Source organism: Lactuca sativa, chromosome 5 (assembly GCF_002870075.4).
Source record: "Lactuca sativa cultivar Salinas chromosome 5, Lsat_Salinas_v11, whole genome shotgun sequence".
NCBI lineage: Eukaryota > Viridiplantae > Streptophyta > Magnoliopsida > Asterales > Asteraceae > Lactuca > Lactuca sativa.
The window spans coordinates 21,698,219-21,708,988 of record NC_056627.2 but is presented as its reverse complement, the minus strand read 5'-3'; the positions used below and the strand labels follow the sequence as shown (position 1 = coordinate 21,708,988).

Here is a 10,770-nt window from a genome sequence, read left to right as displayed (position 1 = left end):
TATAACATGTATTGTTTGGTCCATTTTTGTCATCCTCCTGTCCATTATATCAAGCATGGCCATCATAGCAGCCATGTCTACAGAATTTCCACCCCGTTTCCTTTAACTCCTTCATTTCTTGGATTATGGTACTCATGAGAATGCTTTGCAAATTCTTCAACTAACTCCTTAACCTCCCTTGGATTTTTATTTGTCAATGGCCCTTGAGAATCAATGAGTTGTCTTGTCATAACATTCACCCCATCATAGAATATGGACACCTCTTGTTGGATGTTGAGGTCATGTTGAGGACAATTCCCTAGCAACCCTTTGTAGCACTCCCATGCCTCATAAAGTGACTCCCCTGGCTATCGCCTTTTTGAGTTTAACTATCTTTGATGGTGGGAAAAATTGGTCCAAAAATTGTTTGTGCATCTGAGCCCAAGTAGTGATTGCACCAGGTAGAGGTGCTTTTAACCAATCTTTTGCAGCTCCCTTAAAAGTAACAGGAAGCATCCTTAGTAAGATGGTATCTCTATTAACATTCGGAACATTGAAATAATCCACAATGTCATTGACCTCATCTAGATGCTTAAAAGCATCCTTAAAATCTTTTCCATAAAATGGAACATCCTTAAGTGCGGTAAGGATGTGTCCCTTTAGCTCGAATGTGGCAGTGGCAAGATTCATGGGTTGTACTAACTCTGGACCAACATCGTCTCGAATTCGCTTATTGTAAGCTCCCATTGACACTTCTTTAATGTTCGTCATATCGTTTCTTGGATCGTCTTCGAGTTGACTCGTATATAGTCCAAACTCGGCCTCGGATTCGTATTCGGATTCGTTTGGATTAGGAATTGGATCTAAACTTTCTATCTTGCTCTTGTCCTTTGAAGATGAACTCGACTCTCCCGTTTTCTTTTCGGACTTCTTTGTAAAGACAGATTTGAGATCTTGGAAAGGTTTCTTCTTTGGTGTTTGGCTTACTTCTGCGTTTTTATCCGTCTTCTTGTTAAGGGCTAACTCTGGATCTTCAAGTAGTGGCACCAAAGGTGTGTTAGACCCTCTGGTCATGAACTTCTGCAAAATAACAAAAATAAAAACGTAAAACTGAACTAAAATAGAAAACAAGAAAAATGGAAATTACTGAATTCACATCGTGAGCCAATACAGCTCACGTCGTGAATTCAGTACTAAAAAAACTAAGCTGAAAAAGTAGCTTTTTGCATGTTTTACCCCACAAAAAGGATCGATCAATCTAAAGAAAATAAATAAACAATCCAATAAGCCATTCCCCGCCAACGGCGCTAAAAACTTAATGTGTGCAAATAGCTACACCTAATTTTATATTTATAACCTAACTAACTTAACTAACTAAATTGCACCTAGACAATGTACCTGGTCAAATTATAGAATAGTCGGGTAAGTCGGGTGTCGATCACAGGGAATGATTTTGACTAATTAATTTATCTACTACTAAATTAACCTAATTACTAACAAAGAAATGGGATTTATCTAATTTTGCAAGTTTAGATAAACTTAATTCTTTAACACAAATTCAATCGGCAAACAAAACACTTCTGTTAGTTCGAATCCACTTTCCCTCAATCTTTTATAAATTAGCTATGACAATTACTGTTGGTTACCAATTAAGATGGTATTAGCAATTTAGTTCTAAATCTACTAACATTAATTAATTCACGTAAATCAAAGTATATTCACACTTAAGTTAACACATAATCAATTATTTAATAGATTGGAGCTATGTAAGACTGATTAACTAAACACACTTATGGTCATAATATGAGTTCTCTAGCACAACCTAATTTAATAGTTAATTGCTTAACTAATATTGTTTTGATCCTAGCTCTATTAATTTAATGTTCACTAAATTACCTGGTATTCCAGTTCATGCAGATCAATGGTCATCAACCACACATAATAAGAAATCAAAGCAATCAAATACTAAATCAAACATGCTAGGTTCAATCAATCTAACACAAGTCTTAACCAACAAGTAAATCAAAGCTAAAGTATTACACCATGAGTTCCAGCTTCATCTAGCTAACAGAAGCAGCTAGATTTAGTTGGACATACTAGTAAACAAACACAAATAACTCATATTCAAAGACATAATTCAAGTGTACTAAATTCTTAAACTAATATAAACTTCTCCTCTCCTTAGATGCTAATAGCCAATTCCAGAACTTTTCTCCTTCTGAAAATTGTCTCTAGGAACCCTCAATGCAGCCAAAAAGTCCTTCAATTCGTAATGAGCAAGAGTATATTTAGTTTATGATTTTTCCGAACTCAGGTCGTGAATGGATATGTCTCATGACGTGAGTAGTAGATTTCCGTGTTGGCTAAGGACTCTTCTTCGCGATGTCTATCTTCTGGGAGATTTACGTTTACGTCGTGAATCTACAAGCCTCACGACGTGAAGTCAGCAGATTACGTAAGCTTCTTTCTTCTTTTAATCTCCAAGCCTCCAAAGTTGTATGTTTTGTCATTTTTAGTCATTTTCTCCAAAAATGCTTCTATTTGGCTGCAAAATATAATTTAAGCATGTAAGTACTATTATTCAATGCAAATAACCAAAATATTAATAAAAATATAAGTAAATATTGCCTAAAAACATGTATAAATATGGCAATATCACAGTCCAACGTCCAACTTTCAGATCCAGGTCCAAAATGGTGTTCCAAACCATAAAGTTTCCAACTTTATGGTTATGCATGTCTTAATAAGGCCCAACACCGGGATTCTAGCTTGTCTTAACCACTAAAGACCTCATGCATGCACCAAAAGAGCCATGATAGCATTTTTATGACTTATTGCACGTCATTTCTCCGGAAATTATGGGTCCTTTGGTCTTAGAGTAGCACATACTCATTAACACCAAGAAAATGGACTAAGAACACATAATTTTCCTCATGGCAAGATCTAAAAGAAAGTAAGGCTAGATGAAAGCTTTATACCTTCTGGAACTTCTCCAGAAGGTAAGAATCCTAGATCCACAAACCGTAAAATTTAGGGTTTCCTCCTGACGTGAGTACGCCCAACGTACTAGGGTGCGCCCTAGTATGCTCAGTGTACACACATGTATGCTTAACGTACTACTCCGGCTCGCATTACCAAAATGCAACTTGGGCTTCAAGGCATAAATCTTGGACTTAGGGAGCAAATTGACTTATAATTTAAAACCAAGAGATGAATTTGAAAATACCTGAAAACCGGGGTGTTACAACTCTCCCCCACTTGAACTATACTTCATCCTCCAAGTCTGCTGTAGAGAACAAATCTAGATAATACTCACGCATCTCAGCCTCCGGCTCCCAGGTCCACTCGGAGCCCCTCCGGTGCTTCCATCGTACCTTTACTAAAGGTACTTCATTGCTACGTGTAACAGCCCGGAATTTCAGGTATTTCTTTAAATTGTTTTTGGGACACATTTAGGAGGGGACTCGGCGAGTTGGTGCACGACTCGCCGAGTAGGGCCATGGTCTTGGTCGCAGACGCGTGACTGGACTCGACGAGTCCAATAAGGGACTCGGCGAGTCGACGCTGTTTCAGCTGAACCCTAGCCGTTTCATTTCTGATCGTATATAACGATCTTATGGCCGTCATGTCGCGTCTTTTGGCCGGTTGAAGATCCCCTGGGAGTGTGTGAGCATCTGAAGCAAAAGAGAGGACTTGAGAAGGCTTGAAGAGATTGTTAGACAAGGAGGAGCAAGGTGGTGATCAAAGGAATCGAGTACTGGAGGTTTGGAGACGCAGGGAACACGTTTCCAGGTAATCTTCGGATCGAAATCTGTAACTTTTATGTTGTATGCGAGTTTAGGGTTTAGGAAACCCAATTAAGGGTTAGTTGGATTATATTGTTGTTATAAGTGTTAAAAACCCCTGTAATAGTATATGTGAAAGTCCAGGAAGCCCTATATCTATATACTTCGAAATCATGCGAGATACAGGAGGCAGCGGATTGACTGCATGGCGAGGACTCGGCGAGTAGCTTGAAGATTCACTAGAACTCGCCGAGTTGTTCTTCAGACTCGGCGAGTAGCTTGAAGGTTCACTAGGACTCGTCGAGTTGTTCTTCAGACTCGGCGAGTAGCTTGAAGATCTACTGGAACTCGTCGAGTCGTTCTTCAGACTCGGCGAGTGATGTCAGGATGTCTATACTCGTCGAGTTACCCTTTGTACTCGACGAGTCCGGTCAAGATTGACCGTTGACCTGTATATATCTTAGAGGGGTCAGTTGTCTTGTTTGATAAGATCATTAACTAGGGCTGTGATATTATAGGGAACCTGCGGACTAGCGGATTGTGTGCGAGTAGCTCGAAGAGGTTATAGCCTGCGTACTACGAGGTGAGTCTTCTCACTATACTTCACCCGGAAGGGTTTGACTGTTAGACCGGAAGGTCGTGTGTGTTATATTCATGCTATGTATAGAGAGGTAGATGCTTTATATGTGATGTGTGCTTATATGTGATGTATGCTTATACGGGCCGGAAGGCGAGACTTTATGTGATAGAAAGAACGGTATGATGTATGATTTATGTGTTATGAGTATTATGTTGCATGTGTCATGTTTTATACTATCATGGGCCGGAAGGCAAAATGTTATGTGGATCGAAAGATCCGGGCCGGAAGGCAATGTTATGTGGATCGAAAGATCCGGGCCGGAAGGCAATGTTATGTGGACCGAAAGGTCCGGGCCGGAAGGCAATGTTATGTGGATCGAAAGGTCCGGGCCGGAAGGCGTATGTGGGTAAGTCGTATACTGGGGAACTCACTAAGCATTTATGCTTACTAGTTGTGTTTATGTTTTTCAGGTACTAGTGATGACCGTGGAAAGGCGCCGGCGTGACACGTACACACTGCCACTGCTGAAGATCCTGGAGATTTATTATTTATATTTTGAAATAAACTTGGAATGAACCCTTTTGTCGAATAATGAAGTTTTGTTTTTAATGAAAAATTTATTTGAAAATTTGAGCTGTTACACTACGCAAAACCTTTACCTTGTTTTCCATAAAAGCTATTGGCCTCTCGACATAGTTCAAGCACTCATCAACCTAAATATCATCCAACAAAACTACTGCATCCTCATCCAATACGCACTTCTACAGCTGCAAAATATGGAAAGTGTTGTGAATCTGACTAAGCTCCTCGGGAAGATCAATTCTTTAAGCAACCTTGCCAACCCTAGCAATAACCTGAAATGGCCCAATATAATGGGGACCCAATTTCCCCCTCTTCCTAAAGCGAATCACACCTTTCCAAGGTGAGAATTTCAGTACCACCATGTTGCTAACCTGAAATTCCAACTAGGATCGGTGTTGGCCGACATAGCTCTTCTGCCAACTCTGAGCAGTCTGCAATCTTTGTCTGATCTGTTGAATCATCTTCGTAGTCTGAAGGACCACCTTGGTCTGACCCATAACCCTATGCCCAACCTCTCCCAAGCAAATCGGGGTACGACATCTCCATCCATACAAGAGCTTAAAAGGCGGAACACCAATGCAAGAGTGAAAATTGTTGTTGTAGGAGAACTCTGCAAGAGGTAGGTAGGAGTCCCAGCTCCCACCAAAATTGATGACATAGGCCCGCAACATATCCTCAAGGGTTTGTGTCAGCCGCTCACTCTGGATGTTGGTTTTTGGGTGATAAGTTGTGTTGAAGTGCAACCTCGTGCCCAGTTCCTCATGGTACTTCCGCTAAAAACGGGAGGTGAATCGAACATCACGATCTGAAACAATGGAGACCAAAACCCCATGGTGAGCAACGATCTCATGAATATACACATCGACTAAATTTTCGGCCGAAGAACTCTCTCGAATCGCCAAGAAGTGGGCACTCTTAGTCAATCGATCCATGATGACCTAAATAACATTGAAACCCTTTATCGTCTTCGAAAACTTGGTGATGAAATCCATCGAGATCTGCCCCCATTTCCACATGGGAACCTCCAAAGGCTGCAACTTGCCATGCGGCCTCTGATGCTCAGCCTTGACCATCCTGCAGGTCATGCACCTCTCCACGTACCAGGCTATCTCCCTCTTCATACATGGCTACCAATAGCTCAGTCTCAGATCCCGATACATCTTGGTAGCCCCGGGATGGATATAAAAATGAGACTTATGAGCCTCTACCAACACAATTTATCTGACCCCACCAGACATAAGAACCCATACCCGACCACAATGAGTCAACAACCCACGACTATCTGGAACAAATCTAGCGATATCACCCCTAATCCTCTCTATCTTCCAGTTCTCTTCCCGAACACCCTCGACCTGAGCCTCCTTAATCAATCCCAAAAGCAGAGAATTCACTGATATCCTCATACACGATGCCCCATCTGAAGACCTAGCCTACTTGCGGCTCAAAGCATCCGTCACCACATTGCTTTACATGTGTGGTAAAAGATCTTGCAGTCATAATCCTTAATTATGTCTAGCCACCAGTGTTGCCTCATGTTCAGGTTCGGCTGATCCATAATATGTTTAAAAATCTTGTAATCCGCATAGATAGTACAGTGGACCAAATAAAGATAATGCCTCCAAATCTTGAGGGCAAAAACCGCAGCCCCGAATCTAAGATCATGCATGGGATATCTCGTCTCATGCGGCTTCAGCTGCCACGAAGCATAAGCTACTACCTATCCTCTCTGCATGAGGACCGCCCCCAAACCAGTGATGGATGCATCACCGAAAACCACAAAATCCTCAATTCCTCGGGGAGGGTCAAAACCGGGGCCTCACATAGTCTCTTCTGAAGGGTCTCAAATGCGGTTAGCTGCTCAGGGACCCATCAAAAATATACCCCCTTTCTTGTCAGACGAATGAGGGGTACGACAATCTGGGAGAAATCTTGAATGAATCTCTGATAGTACCCTGCCAATCCCAAGAAATCCTGATATCCGAGGGAGATTTCGGAACCTCCCACTACATCACCGCCTCGATCTTGGCCGGATCGACCAAAATCCCGTCCTAGTTAACGAGGTGTCTAAGGAACTAAACCTCTCATAACCAAAACTCACACTTCGAGAACTTAGCATAAAGTTGTTGTCACCTCAAAACCCCCAAAAGCTCGCAAAGATGCTCCTCATGTTGCTCTCTGGTCTTAGAATATACCAAGATATCATCAATAAATGTGATAACTGAATAATCAAGCATCATCATTCATACTTAATTCATCAAATCCATAAATAACGCAGGCGCATTGGTGAGCCTAAGTGGCATCACCACAAATTCATAATGTTTGTAACGAGTTCGGAATGCGGTCATCTCCATATCCTCCTCTCTCACCCTGACCTGATGATACCCAGACCTTAGATCTATCTTGGAGAACCAAGATGCACCCTGAAACTGATCAAAGAGGTCATCGATCTGTGGAAGGGGATAACGGTTCTTCACCGTTAGCTTGTTCAACTCCCGGTAATCAATACACATCCAGTGTGAACCATCCTTCTTCTTAACGAACAAAATCGATGCTCCACACAGAAAACTACTCGGTCTGATGAACTGCTTGCCTAGCAGCTCCTACAAATGATATGACAACTCCTGCATCTCTGGCGGTGCCAAGTGGTACGATGCCTTGGCAATATGGCCGCACCTGGAACGAGGTCAATCCTGAACTCGACCCGCATCTCGAAAGGTCCTCCAGAAATACATCATCAAACTCCCTAACCATCGGGACCTCTAAAACTGAAACCTGATCCCCAACAACCGTATTCTCCATATAAGCCAATTAACCTGCACACCCGTGCTGGATATACTATCGAGCTCTAGCTACAGAACAAAACCCTGAACCCATCCTGGTTCCCTCTCCATAGATAACCAGTTCTCCCCCACTTAGGGTTCAAACTACCACGCGTTGGACCTCATAATCAATCAGAGTACCAAAACGGCTCAGATGGTCCATACCCACAATCACGCAAACATCCCCCATGGGGATAGGGATCAAACTGATCTGATAAGATACCTTAAAGATCTCCAGCATACAACCCCAATATAGTGACGATGCAAAACCCTGTGTTCATTGGCAATAGAGACTCACAACGGACACTCCAACTCCCAAATGGGCATATCAAACCCCCTACCAAACGACCGATAAACAAAGGACCGAATCGCACCCGAGTCAAATAACACTAAAGTAGGCAAGGAGTTCACTAGAAATGTACCTAATAGAGGCACATATATAAGCATAAAACAATACATAGTTAACAAGATACATATAGAAACTGTTGTGACATGTTCCCAGATGGTTTAGACGTTGAACGATGTAGACGACTTGGGTGCTTGCCTGTGAACACAATCAGAAAAGAATCGTTAAAGGACGACCGAGTGTTCTCCCGGGACGTCGCTCCGACGATCAAGCTAGTTTTTTTAGAGAGAGGGAGAATCAGGGGTAATTTGCATAAGAGAGAAGATGGATCCCTTCCTTGAGGCGAAGAGATCCTTTTGTACCTGTTACTAACGGATCATGGGGACCGTACCTCGTGAGCATGAAACGTGGCCTCCTCTTACTAGGAGAGCTATTCACGCTAACTAACTATCAAGTGATGTCAGTTTTGGGTGTCACCCAGGCTATTTGTTTCCTTCTCATTGGTTGTGAGTGAATGAGAGGATCACATGGAATGTTCTTACCATATGATGAGAAATGAGTTGCTACCCTGGCCTTGGCTCGCTTAGGCCAAGACCGGGTCTTGCTAAGCTAGTAATGTTTCTGTTACATTTTTCGTCACATTTAACGTGTTCGTTAGATAACGTTAACAAGGCCCTTAGACCAGTAGTCCTCTGCGTTCGTGACGTAGCAGAGTTGTTCTGGTCTACTCACAGACACGTGGTGGGCTGCTATTGAACTCCTTTCTTTGTATTTAAATCTCTTCCTTCCCTGGCACATTTTCCCCACCTGCTACCTTAATTTATTTATGCTTCTTTTTCGAAGAAAACTTTTCGTTTTTTCTTACAAATCCTTCCATGGCTACTTCTCGCACTTTGGGAAGGAATCTCACTGCTGAAGAATGGGAATCTTTTCAATTCCGTTTTGGGTTTGTTTCTGAACATGGAGTGCAGATCCCTTTTCCTGATGCTTCTTTGTACAATCCTCTCGAGGGTAGAGTCAGGATACCAATCGCCCTGTTCGAGGCAGGTTTGCGCTTGCCTACCACTGATTTCTTCAACTTAATCATCCGAGAATACAGGTTTTCAGTAAGTGAGATGACCCCTATCGCCATAAACAAGATAGTGGGCTTTGAACTCCTTTCTATTCCCTAGGCTACTTGCTGACCGTTCCTGCTTTCAACCACTTCTTTAATTCCTCCACCTATTCGGGGACTCGAACACTTTCCCACCGATGAGGAGTCCCTATTCTTATCCTAAATAAGAAGTCAAAGAAAAACTGGAAAAAGAAATTCTTATGGGTAAACAACAATCTCGTGGTACTCAATTATCCGAGGACTAAGTTGTACATCGACCGTGCCCCCGTGTTGTTTGGCGTTGATAAGGAACTGGTTGGTGCCATGGAGAAGATCAGCATCACTGGTGAAGATTGGCTTGATTGTTTCTTGGCCACCACCGGGATGAGTGCTGCTTGGAGGGCTCGTAAGAAGATGCCTAAATTCTTTGTTGACAAAGAGGGTATTTCTTTTTCTTTTCCTCTCTCCCCCCTCTTTTTTATATGAAAATTTTAGCAAGTTATGTTCGAAGCGGTGCTTTGGTTAAGTCGGCATTGTTTCTTGTTTTTACCAGGTCTGGAGGAGACTATTTCTTTGGAGAAGGCTCTTCAGGGTCTGCTTGACGGCGAGCTTCAGGTTTGCGAAGTTGACCTGGTGGAGGCTCTTCCACCTCCTTTTTCTAGCCAAGGACTTACGGAAACTGTCGGTTCTGACATTGTTACCGGTGCTGGTGAGGATCCGGACCTACAGGACGTTGTCGTCATTGCTGCTTCTCAGAAGGATCCTACACCGTCCAGGTCCCCCGAGGAGTCTACGATGGGTTAAGAAGCATTTTTCACTCTTGGAATCCTCTTCCGGTGGTCAAACTGAAGCAGCTAGAACCGGGGCCCCTCTACGTAAGAAGCGTAATTTGAGTCCCTTACTGGGGGGTTCTAAAGATTCCAACCGTGCTCACAATGAAGGTCCTCCAAAACTACTGGAGGGGGCACAAACCGGGGCGACTGAACCGCCCTATCATATGGGAGAAGGAAGCACCGAGAAAGCCAGCCCCATTCCCACAATCAAATGATATGGGAGAAAGACTTGGTCTTCGCCTCCTCACGTTCTTACCTCCACCTCTTCTAGTAAAATCACAACCACTCCCCTGCTGATGAGCTCTCATCCGGATGCTTATAAGCTAACTTGCAGAATAACTGCCCATGATCTCGTCTCCAATCATGACACCGCTCTTGAGTGGTGTGAGCATGCATTTCCACCTACCATGACTGAGGCCCTAAGTGTCCTGTCTGACAAGCATATGGCTGATGGCTTGCGTTACGTTGCTGCCCAAGTGTCGTTTTATTTAGTTGCGGCCGCCAAAAGTATGTTCGAGATGGAGGCCCTCCTGTCCGATTTGGATAGAAGGGGCATTGAATGTGAAGAATTGAAGGCCCAAGTGGAAAAGTTGGAGGCCGATAAGAGCGACTTGGGGGCTAGCGAGGAGGCGGTGTTACTTGAAAGGGCGAGCTTGGTGGATCAAGTGGCAAAGCTGGGGGAAGAGGTGGAGAGCCTGAACGATCGTGGGGGGTCCTGTCATTGGAGAATACCAGACTGACCAAGCAGGTGGA

General features: G+C 43.2%; 1 pseudogene; it reads left to right on the top strand.

The window, feature by feature from the left end:
• Positions 1-276: 276 nt before the first annotated feature.
• On the top strand, positions 277-366 carry LOC111906648 (small nucleolar RNA R71; annotated as a pseudogene).
• The last annotated feature ends 10,404 nt before the right edge of the window (positions 367-10,770 follow it).